This window comes from Haliotis rubra, unplaced genomic scaffold (genome assembly GCF_003918875.1).
Source record: "Haliotis rubra isolate DU_JTF1 unplaced genomic scaffold, ASM391887v1 Scf930, whole genome shotgun sequence".
NCBI lineage: Eukaryota > Metazoa > Mollusca > Gastropoda > Lepetellida > Haliotidae > Haliotis > Haliotis rubra.
The window spans coordinates 104,022-117,821 of NW_025767669.1; positions in this window are offsets into that span (position 1 = coordinate 104,022).

Sequence of the window (13,800 nt, forward strand, 5' to 3'; positions counted from 1 at the left end):
TGGACCAATGGGGTGGAATCCCGGTTTAGACCTGAGTTCATTCATTGGATTTTAAGCACCATACGAAGTTGGTAATCGTATAACACCAGTAGTTGCTTCAAACAAATATTTGAATACTGTTCGAAGCGAAGGGGTGAGTGAGTGAGTTTTGTTTTACGCCACACTCAGCAATATTCTAGCTATATGGCGGCGGTCTGTAAATAATCGGGTATGGACCAGACAATCCAGTGATCAACAGCATGAGCCTCGATCTACGCAATTGGGATACGATGACATGTGTCAACCAAGTCAGCGAGCCTGACCACCCGATCCCGTTAGTCGCCTCTTACGACAAGCATGGGCTACTGAAGATCAATTCTCACCGGGATCTTCACGTGTCTCGACGCGGAGGAACACAACACACCACGTACTCACTCACTCACTCACTGACACACACACACCTTGTAATTACTGTATGTTTAGCTGATCACAATATAGTCTTCTTAAATACTGGGATGATAAAATATTGGATATTCTTACTGAAAAAACAAAACAAGCCGTTTTGACGATAAAGAATATTATACTCATGCCAATAATGGTTGTCACCCTTCAAGTGTAGGGTGTGTGGGGTTGGTGTGGGGGTTGTTTTGACAAATACTATTTACAGTATAATGGCGTACAATGGCAACACTGCATAGCGAGCATTTTCAAGAAATATTCATTTAGCTTATAATAAACATCGAGTTTTGACCACTTGGTTACAGTCCGAATGAGGATAAGCTGGGCGTTGTTATATTTCGCAATGTGTTGATTGTATGTGGATATTTAGAATATACAGGGGTATTTCCTGAATTCGAGAGCACATATAACCGTTCGCAGTTGCGCTGTGAATAAATTGGAATACTATCCATGCTGCTGAAAGCGACAATCAACCCACTTGCTATTTTACTCACTCGCATTTAGGGGGCGGTGTGGTAGCCTAATGGTTAAAGCGTCCGCTCGTCACGCTGAAGACCCCGGTTCGATTCCTAACATGGATACAATGTGTGAAGCCCATTTCTGGTGTCCCCACCGTGATATTGCTGGAATATTGCTAGAACCGGCGTAAAACCATACTCACTCACTCTCATTTAGAGAAAGAAAATTGCGTCTGATCACTTTCGACATTTTGGGCAGAAGGGTAGCCTGGTGGTTAAAGCTTTCAATCTTCACACCGAAGACCCGGGTTCGAATCCCCACATGGGTACAATGTGTGAAGCCCATTTCTGGTGTCCCCCGCCGTGATGTTGCTGGAATATTGCCAAAGGCGGCGTAAAATCTTAGTCACTTACTCCATTTGACGTAAAGAATATCAACATGATCTAAGGAAGGGCAATAAAATATCTAGAAATATATTTGAGTTAGAACAGAGTTACGTCCCTTCGTTAACGGGACTTCAGTTGTTTGTTTTGCTTGTTGTTTTACGTCGCACTCAGCAATATTCCAGCTATATGGCGGCGGTCTGTAAATAATCGAGTCTGACCAGACAATCCAGTGATCAACAGCATGAGCATTGATCTACGCAATTCACGGGGACAGCTATTGAAACAAATCCAATTATCCAAGTGGTCAAACAATGATAAGTAATCGCAATTGCATATGCAATGGTGTGTGTGTGTGTGTGTTTTCGTGCGTGCGTGCGTGCGTGCTTGCATGCGTCATTGTGTGGAGGAGTTCATGCGATGCGGTTCTAAAGCTAACTTCGCCCAGCGCGCATCAAACACCTATACAATGAACATCCCCTTAAGGACTGTCATACCGCACACGTGTAAACGACGATAATGATCGTAGGGAGGTAGGGTAGCCCAGTGGTTAAAACATTCAATCGTTATTCCAAAGAGTCGGGTTCGATTCCGACATGTGTACATGTGTGAAGCCCATTTCTGGTGTCCCACGCCGTGATATTGCTGGAATATTGCTAAAATCGGCGGAAAACAACATGCTCAATGCTAATGCACGTAGAAACAAAAGTTACCAGTGGTAATGATGATGAAATAGAATACATGTGCAAAAGTTTTGATGTTGTTTAACGCCACACTCAGCAATATTCCAGCTATATGGAGGCGGTCTGTAAATAATCGAGTCTGAACCAGACAATCCAGTGACCAACAGCACGAGCATCGATCTACGCAGATACGATGGCATGTGTCAACCAATTCAGCGAGCCTCACCACCCGATGCCGCAAGACACCTCTTACCCCAAACATGGGTTACTTAATACCAGATCTAACCCGTATCTTCACGGGTCACAAAGGTAAGACTTGAGAACTTGGTCGTACATCATTTTTAATCACAAAGATTTTATTTATTGCGATAAATATCTTCAGTAACAAATAACCGGGTAATAGTACCCGTATAATATTTGGATATAAAACTAAATAATCAGTCATAGATTACAATAATACCTTACGGAAGAAACACAAGAACGATGACAAGCTCATCCACCCCCACTCCCCGTCCCCCAAATCCCCTTCAGACACACCCCACCCCCTGGTAGACACACCCCATCCCGTGTGTTAGGTCCGATTAAAATGGCTATCGGATGGTCAAGCACCGTGACACTGCATGGTATGGATATACTGTTTTCAGGCCGTCGTGGTAAAGTTTGAATATTGCCAACTATTGAACAACATTCACGCACTTACTTACAAACCACCATGCGTTGGTATATGTAATGATATTTCTGTGATACCCAGCTTTCATAGCCATACGTTATTGTCACTTCAACATTATGTATGGTTACCCGTAAAGATCCGGGTTAGAATTGGGATACGATGACCCTGTCCACCGATTCCGTTAGTCACCTCTTACGACAAGCATGGATTGCTGAAGATCAATTCTAACCCGGATATTCACGGATCTGGAGATACAGAGGATGTGTATACGTCCACATATTGTTTTTCCAGTGTACCACTGGGCAATATGGACTATCAATTCTTAAATACCGTCAGAAATATCTGAAGCAACATTGATCAACAAATTCCTTCGACCCGTGAAGGTCCCGGTTAGAATGAACCTTCAGCAACCCATGCTTGTCGTAAGAGGCGACTAACGACGTCGGGTGTTCAGGCTGACTTGGTTGACACATGCCATCGTATCCCAACCAATTGCATCGATGCTCATTCGAGGCAACTAACGGGATGGGGTGGTCAGGCTCGCTGATTTGACAGATGCATATATCCCAATGGATGGATGTTCATGATATCGATCACCGGATTGTCTTGATGATCACCAGACTTGATTATTTACAGACCGATGTCATATAGCCTGAATATTGACGCGTTGAACAACGACAAACAGTAGCATGCTTATCAGCGCTGTGGTTTAATATCGCTGTATCGCTTGTCTCGAAGTGTCAGTAGCTCGATACATTTGATGTTAATTGTGATAAGCTACTTGCGATGTAATGCACTCATCACTGTAATCCCTTTTCATACTGCACCTACAGTCGCTGGCGTGAACATGTAGTAAACAATTTAAAAAATAGATAGAAATCCACTCATAAATGTCGAATAACGTCAACTAATGGCAAAACAGTAAGAATGATCTCAGAAGAGTGAGTGAGTTTTATAGACAATACAATATAACACAGGCTATAGATCACCAGCAACTGAAGGTAGGTCACCATACTAGGGACCATGGGGGCTTACCGTACCTTTGCTACCTGCATGGACCCTAGCTTGGTTTACGCGATCTCTTCAGCCATTGGTGATTGGAGACAAATACAGCCATAAATTAAGAACATACATATTCTACGATTAAAAAGCGGTAAGTTTAAATTTACTTGGAATGTATTGGAGGACAATAATTTTACGATACTTTAACCCCCTTTGAGGATACAGCCACTAATAATCTCAGTTACTAATTTAAACTGATCTCAGAAGAAATGTTCACGACAAAGCTCAGCTCCCCGGTCTGGCAATGTCAATGGAGAACAAGCTCACAGAGCCAAAATGCGTTTGAGAGAAGTCAAGAGACAGGTCGATATTGCCAATGGATATGTTGTTTTGTAATGTGGGTACCGTGGGGGCCATATTGAAAATCGGATTCGAGATTCTCGGTTTTATCTTCTTGTGGTAACATTCATGTCAAACGTCAGTATTGTAGGACCGGTGGTCTCTGGGAAGATGTTTCAAGGACGACGGACAAAGGTAGTTTTTCACTTTCACTGGAAATATTTTGATGTGGATAAAAAATGTTTGGCTTCACACTTCATTGTGTCATACAGAAAAGTGGATGACTTGACACAGTGGCTAAATCTCAGCCCGCAACTCTATCATACCCGCTCCTCACCCCGACTATCCATCTGGATAGGAAATAAACTGACGTACTGATGTACACAGCTTGTGCTGTTGTCAACATATACTGCGTTCGAAATTAATTAAAGAACCACTAAACTTTGTATTTTGTTACTCTTTTAACCATTACATATGAAAGATTTGTGGTTAGTCTTATGCGGAACACCAAATTTATTCTTTAAAAACTTGTGGTTAATTAATACCGAGCGATTAAAAGTGGCCAAAAAGTCGCCTGCTTCCCTCTCGCCCGCCAACGAAACCACAGACAGGTTACGTAACTCTGTCGCCAGAGCACTGCAGTGACGTCATATGAGGAACGATTTTCAGTTAGTTGTATAGAAAATGTGTAGCACGCTCATCATTTTGATGATTTCTCGACATCAACGACGACATGCCGAATCGTTGCTTTGTCGTCAATTGCTCCTAGGGGTCGGGCGATGGTGTCCCTATGCATAGATTTCCACAGGACCCCGCAGTTCGTGCTAAATGGGTTATGTTTGTGAGTGCGAAGCGAGCGTTGTGGAAGCCTGAAACGATATCTTACTTGTGTTCAGATCGCTTCACGGAAGTTAAAGAATCAAAACTACTTACTAGTTGTAGTAAAATATGCATATGATTGATGACCATAAAGATTTTCTATGACACAACTTGTAACATAACGATTTCTTCCTCGGAAGTGAGGTTGTGGTCGAAGTAACAATAATATTGTAAGTAGTATTATATTGACACCCACCTCGCTGCCACGAGAGAAATTGTTATGATATACGCTATGTCATGCAAAATCCTATTTACATCAATAAAATACATATTTTACTACCAGTAGAAAGTAGTTTTGATTTTTATAACTCGGTGAAAACAAACCTAAATACCATTTATCCTCAGACTGGCGGATGTTCCCGACAGGGCGCCGCCATTTTAAAAATAAAAATCTGTTAGAATTAATGAGATTATAGTTTGTTTTCATCAAGTTAGAAAATCAAGACTACTTTCTACTCGTTGTTAAATATGTATTGGAATCATAACCAAACGGATTTTGCATGACACAACTTATAACATAACGATTTCTTCCACGGAAGCGAGGTGGGGTCGAAGTCACAATACTTCGCGATAAATTTCTTGCTACATTCCATAGTTAATGTCCACTCACCAGTATGTAGATACTAGTCAATGTGCGTCTTTATATTTGGTCTTATAATCCTAATTAGTTTATTATCACACTTGTATGCATTTTGAAACTAAATAAAAAGCAGACGATCTGCTGATACTTATAGTGAATTTATAACAGAACTGTAATATCTAGACATTTTATAGTTTGCCAATGTGAATCATAATTCGCACACACACCCTAGTGCATGTTGTCTGTCTCATTACACTTCACGGCGAAAACAATGATTCTGTTGAATGCTACGACAAATGAATAAAACAAAATGCAAATATTAAAATTAAAACAGATTAAAGTTATAGGAACAATATCAGGCCATTACCTTGTTCGAGGAATGTATCCATCAATATCCACAAAACTGTTCCAAATGATGTGTCTTTTAACAGTTTAATATACGAAAAAGTGATAAATCTTTTCAGGTATTGGTGTATAGTCTCATTGGTCACCCAAGATAGCACACCTGGCAACTAATTGCATAATGTCCGCCTTTCTTTAAAAACAGTAATTTAGTTAGCCAATAATGGGCAATCAATCAATGTATTGCCGGTTAATCCTTTGAAAGAAGGACGTTGTTTTTACGCAGACACCGACACGACAGAGTGTATTCAGTATAGATTAGTAAATCTACATACATAAACACTACCTTTTGACAATTCCGCTGTGTAAGATAAAAGTAATTAATCAATCAGCGTGTTATCGGTTAATCCTTTGATCGATGTTTATAATGTTGAATATTTACTCCAGACACAAGAAATGCCAAATGGGAACCTTTGTCGGGTAATCTAAGTGTGTTACCACTAATTATACCTGTTATAAATTCATTAACTGACCATCAAGTGAATGATGACAAATAACATGTGTAGGTTTATACCACCTAACACGGGTTACAACGAGGCAGTATTAATTGCTGTATTGCATGTGAAAACTTATGGGCCGACACTGTTTTGAGAATACAAACAGATTTTTACATGACATGATTAAATATCGAGGTAAAACAACACAGAAATGGGATCAATTTGGATCAGTCATTATACAAATAGGGCCTAACGACACCAATCGATTTTGACAGAATCGTCTATGAAAACAAGTTGTAACTCGGAAACTAGGCAAAGCAGGAGACAAAATTAAATGACAGTAGATTGTGAGAACATATAGCTTTCATTTTCCACAACAATTGTCACGATTTCAGGTTTATACAAGCCTGTAAACAAGATAATTTACCCCCTAAAATGTAGATGAATTCTGCATCGGCTCTCAAAGCTATTCCTCATATGACGTCACAGAGGCGCGCCGCTCTGATTGGTTGAAATTTCGTTCGCGGGTGAGAATTGTGCACTGTTGTCAAAAAAGGTCGATTTAAGTCAATTAAAGGTCGAAATGAGTAGTTTTAATGACGGGGTTTCATTTATAACGATGCCAGTTAGTGATTTATGTATTTGTACCCCCTAGGGTTTATGTGACCTTTAACGTCAGTCCTTATGTCCGAAGCCGACTGAAAACCATTCGGACCCACAGCTTTTGTTTTCTGCAGGTTCTCATGGCCGACAGCTTTTTCATCCCCAATAACTAAGAGTATAGTTTTTCAGAAAAAAATCATTCAGTAATTTCTAGTTTTTATCTCGATCAGCAGCTGTTGTCTGTGAGTGCAACGACTATCATTTTCGAGGAAGCAGTTTAGATTACCGAGATATGATTTTTAAACTCTTTAATTGTCACATTTTTTGTTTGCTGGGAATTACTTATATTGTAGCTGAAATATAGGGCCTACACATTCTGATCGGACCCACAACTTATTATGGTTCTGGGTCCTTAGGGCCTGCAGCTTTTCAGGATTAAGGGGCAAGCACAGAACATGTACTCAGTCAAAATAATTTTCAAAATATTTATGGTGTCCTTTTTTTTAAATTCCAAATTCCAAAATACAAGGTGTATACTTTCTTTTGTGCATCAGTTTAGTTGACGCCTCTCATTACGGTTTAGAATAATACACTTTTGTGAATGAAATCTTCCGTACTGTTTGACTTCCTCCTCGTCCTTGCAAAACCCCTTTGTCTTGCGTCTACGTTATTGACTCTTTGGGGGAGAAGAACAGGCAATTTCTTTATAGAACAGTCTTTCTTGTTTTGAGAATCGTCCGTGAAAACATCTTCGTCTAGAGATTCTTGTGATGTTAAAGTCAAACGGCTCACATTTCTTGAGACAGGAGTTGTCGTTCCTGACGTCACCAACATCCCATTCAAATCTCGTAGATCCGGTAACGACACTGAATCTCTGCGAGACTTGCTTCTGTCAGCATGTCGTGTCTTTTCTGCACTTCGAGAAGCAATCTGAGGCAGTCCTGCGATTTTACCTCTTTTACTATCCATATCATTCCGGGGTGTGACGTCATTATCCCGAGGTGTGACGTCATCGTCTACGTCACTGTCGGCCTGTCGGTGTAATTCCGTATCACTAGCAAACTGACCTTGAAGAAAAGGTGAACGGTCGGCTGAAAAGCCTCGTTCGTGAACACGGCGATTGATCACACGATCGCAAGTATCCAATGATTTGCTGTGGTAAAACGGCACGCGGGGATTCCCCTTCGTGTTGTCATGTGACCTTAACGGCAGGGGTTTACCCGCTGTTGGAACAGCCGCCGGAGGTAACCGAGGTTGTCTTTTGTCCGGACGCTTCCGAAGTTGTTTGACACTGGGGTGGGTGGGCATGCGGCCTTCTAAGAGCTTAATGATGTCCCTGTCTCCACGTTTTTCAGCAACATCCATCGCAGTCAAACCTGTAAGACAAATTACAATTCAGGTTTCTAGAGTGACTATTACTTAATGACACACCCAGCAATTTTCAGCTGTGTGGGGGCGGTGGGGTAGCCTAGTGGTTAAAGCGTTCGCTCGTCACGCCAAAGGCCCGGCTTCGATCCCCCACATGGGTACAATGTGTGGAGTCCATTTCTGGTGTTCCCCGTCTTGATATTGCTGGAATATTGCTAAAGGCGCCGTAAAGCCATACTCTGTCAATTTCAGCTGTGTGAGTGGTGTCTTGGCCGGAAATAACCATGGAGTGAGTGAGATAAGATTTTAAGTCACATCGGCAGTATTCCATCCATGTCGTGACTAAAAACAACTTATAATTTCATAATAAATAAAGGTAAATTATGAAAACAAAACTGGCGACGAAGTTCAGTAAAAACAACTAGAACGTCAAATATAAAAGTAAAACTAATTATTAAATCTAAAACATTTTAACTACAGAGTACAACACAATATAAAATGTGGCTATAGATCGCCAACAACTGAAAGTAGATCGGCATACTAGGAACCATGGGGACTTGCAGTACATTTGCTTCCTACGTGGCCCCTAGCTGGATTTACATCATCCCTTCAGCCGTCAGCAATTGTCGACCAATCTAGCCCTAAATTAAAATAACATAGATACTACGATTAAAAACTGGTAGATATATAATACACGTACTTTGAATTACATGGACTTACATACCCCATGCCTTCTCAAAGGGACACTATTTTTACGGTACTTCAACTCCCGTCGAGGGCACGGACACGAACAATATCAGTTAATAGTCACACCACAATCAGTGACTGACACCATGAGCACAGATGTACACAATGGATATATGCTTTAAGAACCTATGTCGACAATCAGGCATGTCCGCCAGATACCAAAGTGAATTATAAAATCACGATTTGTTTGTAGTTAAACGCCGCACTGAATCCTTCAGCTATATATCATTGCGGTTTTTGAATGACTGTGTCTGGAACAAACTATCTGGTGATTGATATTTTGTGCAAAGGTCTACGTAACACTAAAACGCAATCAAACAAATCACCTGGGCCCCGATCCACAAAGCGTTCGTAACGTTACGACCTGTCGTAACTGTATAGTTCATCATAGGCTTACGAATGTCGTAGCGCTACGAACGCTTTGTGGATCGGGACCCTGGGCCCTAATTCTCGAAACGTTCGTAGCCCTAAGAATTCTTAACTTTGATCGTAGCCAATGTGTTAAGAATGGGCTTAAGAAGTTCGTAGGGCTACGAACATTTCGAGAATAGCTAGCCTGGTCCTGCTGGGTGACTTGGTTGGTTGTAACTCACCGTATCCCAGTTGAGTGATGAGTACCCTAGAGATTGACTGACCAGTGATTGATATCATGAGCATCGATCCACACTATATAAGATGACATAAATAAACCAAGTCACCGAACATGAAAACCTTAACAAATCTGCCATTATATTCTAATCTTGAATCCATTTGGGTTCATTATCTGAGAACCTAAAATGTATTGTGGAAAACTTAATATGACAAACCATCAAAATCACCTGTATTGTTCTTGGCGCTGAGCAGCTCATATGTTGTTTGGTCACAATCAAGAATATACTCTATTATCTCACAGTCTCCACTCTGTATTGCATACACTAACACCGTATTTCCGTCATTGTCTCGCTGCGTGACGTCATTGCACCGTGACGTCACAAACTGCACAATGTGTGACTTCCTAGCAATGCATGCATGCATCAGAGCCGTCCTTCCCTGTGCATCTTGGGCCTGGTAATCCGGGTTCTTTGCGTCCAGCGATTCCAAAATGGTAATTGTTTCCTTATTGTCGATATGCATGTGGCATACCTTCATTACAAACGTTTGGAGATCGTGATTTCTGTCCCTTTCGTCCGGATCAAATTCTTCATCTTCAATAACGTTCAATAACCCGTCGATGTTTCCGGTCAGTATTGAATTCTGGGTACCGGAATACATGGACCTGTCTGTGCACATGCTCATGTCATTTCTTCCTGTAATGGAATACAATATGTAGTAAAGTAGACAGCTTTGATAATTTTGCTTTGAGTTTCATGTAATTTTTGGCAACATTCAAACAATGGAACCATGACATTCAACGCGAACATTCAAACAATATAATTATGACATTCAACGTGAACATTCAATCAATATAATCATGACATTCAACGTGAACATTCAAACAATATAACCATGACATTCAACGTAAACATTCAAACAATATAATTATGACATTCAACGTGAACATTCAAACAATATAATTATGACATTCAACGTGAACATTCAAACAATATAACCATGACATTCAACGTAAACATTCAAACAATATAATTATGACATTCAACGTGAACATTCAAACAATATAATCATTACATTCAACGTGAACATTCAAACAATATAATTATGGCATTCAACGTGAACATTCAAACAATATAACCATGACATTCAACGTGAACATTCAAACAATATAATTATGACATTCAACGTGAACATTCAAACAATATAATTATGGCATTCAACGTGAACATTCAAACAATATAATTATGGTATTCAACGTGAACATTCAAACAATATAATTATGACATTCAACGTGAACATTCAAACAATATAACCATGTCATTCAACGTGAACATTCAAACAATATAATTATGTCATTCAACGTGAACATTCAAACAATATAACCATGTCATTCAACGTGAACATTCAAACAATAATTATGAATTAACATTCAACATTGAACATTCAACAATATAACCATGTCATTCAACGTGAACATTCAAACAATATAACCATGTCATTCAACGTGAACATTCAAACAATATAACCATGTCATTCAACGTGAACATTCAAACAATATAACCATGTCATTCAACGTGAACATTCAAACAATATAACCATGTCATTCAACGTTAACATTCAAACAATATAACCATGTCATTCAACGTGAACATTCAAACAATATAACCATGTCATTCAACGTGAACATTCAAACAATATAACCATGACATTCAACGTGAACATTCAAACAATATACATTGTAATCATGACGCTCATCCTGAACATTCTGAGAACAAACAATGGAATATATATTGCCTCTGTACGTAAGTAATCTTACAAAATTATGGAGGTCTTCGCACACATGCATACTCACAAGAACAATGGCGACCACACAGTGTCCAATATTCCCATATTACCACACAACATCTGGTAGGAGGTCAGTATTACTCTAAAAAGCCAAAACGAACCATGCAAGAACACAGACCACTAACACAAACTGAACAAAATCCTATCAATACTGACGTCCAACTTCGATAATGGTTAACATTGAAGACTGCAAACCGAATGCAAGACCTAAGACCACTAACACAAACTAAAAAACCCATCAATACTGGCGTCCAACTTGGATAATCTTTAACAATGAAGACTGCAAACCGAATACAAGACTTAAGGCCACAAACACAAACTAAAATACCCCGATCAATAGTGACGTCTAACTTCGATAATCGTTAACAATTAAGATATTTCGCCAATTGTTCACGGAGCGTGTTGGGACGTCCCAATATCCTATGACGGAAGCCCGTTAACGAGTGATGCCTCAGTCGGAGATGTGTATTGTCGTAGATCAGACTTCCGCTGGAGATCGAATAACGGATAGGATGGTGGTCATGTAGGACAGTCACCAAAGTCGATCGTATATCAAAGCCTAACCTTTCACGCTTACAACACGTTGTTATTGATTTATCGATGAATTTCCACCGAGAGCAGGGAAGTGAATTCTGTGTTGAGATTTATTCTCTGAAGCAAGTTTCTTTGGCGTTCAAAACGTATTCTGCACACACGGCTCATGATGATCAATTGTCATTACCAGAGTGTCTTAAGCCGTTCCGGATGCTAAAAGTGTCAACATGGCTTGTTTTTGCCTCAAACTAAAATAGTTGTATAGTAATGCTTTTCCCGACAGCTTGGCACAACTGGATGATTTGAGTAAAATTGATGAATAGTGCTCTCTTAACAATGATATCAAATAATAACTCCTGATAGCTAGCATAACACATGTGCAACGTAAAATACAATCACTTAAAACAAGTACACCAACGTGGAAGCGCTGATCCTTTTTAAAGAATTGTTTTTGTGATTTAAAAAAAACAACTGTTTATGCTTTCACTTTTAGTGTACAAATTCACCTGTACATAATGAATGTTTGGTGTGCGTATTTTCTAATAATATTTTTGGGTTGTTTAACACCGTGCGTATCAATATTCGCTATTTATGACAGCGGCTTGTTAATGTTCAAGCGTGGATCAGAAAACTCGTGATCGATATTCTGATGAAATATCCATATCGGAACTCTTTCACGATCAGAGATTCAAGAATGACCAAGAATTGGTTCCTGTTTGATACAGACTAGCATAACACTTACTACAATATTGTGATAACTAACCCAGAGAAGAGATGGACCAAAAAACTTTATGTGGACTGAATTAAAGTTTGCGACAATATTGAAGTCTCAGACATATTAGTTTTAAGAACGTATAATAATATTACAGTTATGTCTTCATCATTCTACATTGTCTGGGGCGGTAGGGTAGCCTAGTGGTTAAAGCGTTGGCTCGTCACGCCGAAGACCCAGGTTCGATTCCCCACATGGGCACAATGTGTGAAGCCCATTTCTGGTGTCCCCCGCCGTGATATTGCTGGAATATTGCTAAAAGCGGCGTAAAACTAAACTCAGTCAGTCAGTCAGTCTACATTGTCTTGCTGAAGGCGGTGTTACACAATCCAGTGATCAGCATCATGAGCATCGATCTACGCAATTGAAAAATTTATGACATTGATTTTTTCTTTCTCTTGTTTGCCCTCATACACACCTACACAGTAACCACAAATAGATCCCTTCTTTTGTTAGATATTCGGCTTATGAAACATGTAAGTACAATTACAAACCAAGCTGTGTGACGTAGGCCTGTACGTATGCTGGACTAGACACTTCCTTAATCGATATTATGTTTTGTTTGTTTCTTGTCAAAGGCCGAACTCGGAAAATTGCCAACTGTATTTTGGCAGCCTGTAAATAATGAATTCTGGACCAGACAATCCGGTGTTTGACATCACAAGCCTCGGTTGCAAATTGGTTGATTTGTTGTTGCCGTACTCAGCAATATTCCAGCTGTATTGCGCGGTCTGTAAATACGTCTCAACCAGACAATCCAGTGATCAACAGCATGAGCATCGATCTACGCAATGTGGCTAGGATGATATGTGTCAACCAAGTCAGCGAGCCTGATCATCCGATCCTGTTAGTCGCTTTTTAAGACAAGCGTGGGTTACTGAAGATCAATTCTAACAGGGATCTTCACGAGTGTCAACCCACACGATTTGCGCCTCAGTTCCTGCAGATATTTTATCCCAGAAACACCCGAGGGTGTGCATCCATTGGCATAAAACTGGACATAATAATTACATGCTGAAATGATTTTGAGAAAAACACACGGAAAAATACAAGCTTAACATTTCAACA